The sequence below is a fragment of the Propithecus coquereli genome, unplaced genomic scaffold, assembly GCF_000956105.1.
Source record: "Propithecus coquereli isolate 6110/MARCELLA unplaced genomic scaffold, Pcoq_1.0 Scaffold117, whole genome shotgun sequence".
Lineage (NCBI taxonomy): Eukaryota > Metazoa > Chordata > Mammalia > Primates > Indriidae > Propithecus > Propithecus coquereli.
The window spans coordinates 1668037-1669927 of NW_012135747.1; the positions used below are offsets into that span (position 1 = coordinate 1668037).

The 1891-nt window shown below is 38.4% G+C and overlaps 1 protein-coding gene across 1 annotated transcript in view; it reads right to left on the minus strand.

Annotated features, from left to right (window-relative positions):
* Positions 1-1891, minus strand: part of LOC105821727 (ATP-dependent RNA helicase DDX50-like) — a 32304-nt gene that overhangs the window by 15314 nt on the left and 15099 nt on the right. The gene's annotated exons all lie outside the window — the stretch shown is intronic.

A 1891-nucleotide genomic window follows, 5' to 3' on the forward strand; every position in this document is an offset into this window, starting at 1 on the left:
GAGCTAGGGAGACCCAGTAAGCAGGCTGTTGTAGAAAGTCAGAAGAGAGAGGGGTGGGGCAGGGGGAAAAAAAGTCAGAAGAGATAACAATGGCCTAAATAAGGTAGTGGCAATGATCATCTATTTACTTAACAAACATTTAGTGACCTACAGCATGTCAGACACTAGGGATTAAAATGGTCAACATAAATAAGAATGCCTCTGTCCTCATGGTCTTGATAGTCTGGTTGGGGAGACAGAAATTAATCAAATAATTAGGCTTGCAAATAAATTTAGCCAAGAAGTGTAATGGATGATGCATGGGTCTAAGAAGCAATGAGCATCTGTAAGAGGACATCCTGACCCAGTTTTGGGCAAGAAAGTGTTCCCTAAAGAGTGATGCTTTGGCCTGAGATCTGAAGGATGAGTAGGAGTCACTAGGCAAGGCAACTATAAATTCAAGAGCCCTGTTGTGAGAGCAAGGATAGCATGTATGGGGAGAGGTCAGAACTATTCGTTGATGAAATTGAGAGGACTTGATGAATGGAATGGAAATGAGGTAGAAAGGAAAGGGATATATTATACATGATTCCCAGATTTTGAGCTTCTCGAATTGAAGTAGGAAATAAATGGACCATTTTAAACCATAGGAAATACAATCCAAAAATACTCTGTAGTTAACTGGATGGCAAGTGGTGAGGAAGAAATGTCAAGGGTATGTAAATTTCTGGCTTAGGCCATGGATAGATGTATTATTCAGCACTAGGGAATGCTGGAGACAGACTAGGTACAGGAGTATAAAAAGAATGAATTAATTTTAGGAACATAATGGGTTGATGTGTCTATGGTTAGTAGGATAAACACAATCTAGTATTCTGGAGGCAGATCTAAGTGGGAAAAAGACTTAAGTGTTATCGGCATATACAGAATGACTACAACCACAGAAGTGATGAGATATATATATCTATATATACATTAGCTATACTTCTATATTCGTATACATATTGACTGCTTGCTTCAAGAAAAGCACTGTGCTGCTTTAAATAATTTACAGTTTTACAATTTTAACACTATACATCTTAAAACTGTAAAAAAAAAAAAAAAAAGGAATATTTAATACCACTTCTTAAAAAGAAGAAACACAGACACAGAAATATGATGTGATGTCTACAGCTAAACCACCCTGAACACACCTGATCTCATCTGATCTTGGAAGCTAAGCAGGGTTGGGCTTGGTTACTACTCGGATGAGAGAAATATGAAGTGACTTGCCCAAGGTTACACAGCTAGTAAGTAACACAACTGGGATTTAACTCCAATCTGACTTTAAAGTCTGTGCTATTCATCACTATCCTTTTTTTGTTTCCAGGAGAAATATATAGGGTATAAATCAGAACTGCGAGGAATGCTTTAAAGCATACACAAGAATACAAAAAGACCTACGCAGAAACTGGAAAAGGTTAGCCAAAGACGAAAGAAAACTTGTGTTGTTATCATAGAACCCAAGTTCAAAGGAATATTTCAGGAAAGAAAACATTATTTTTTTAAAAATGTTGTAAGCAAACATACTTTTTTTATTTCTTATTTTTTTAGAGACAGGATCTTGCTCTGTCACTCAGGCTTGAGTACAGTGGTGTGATCAGAGCTCACTATAACTTTGAATTCCTGGGCTCAAGCGATCCTTCTGCCTCAGCCTCCTGAGTAGCTGGAACTAAGGCACATGCCACCACAGCCAGCTAATTTCTTATTTTTTGTAGTGATGGAGTCTCACTATGTTGCCTGGGCTGGTTTCAAATTCCTGGCCCCAAGGGATCCTCCAGCCTTAGCCTCCCAAAAGTGCTGGGATTACAGCTGTGAGCCACCATGCCCAGCCAAGCAAACATACTTTAAATAAGCTGGATAGTTTTTTTTT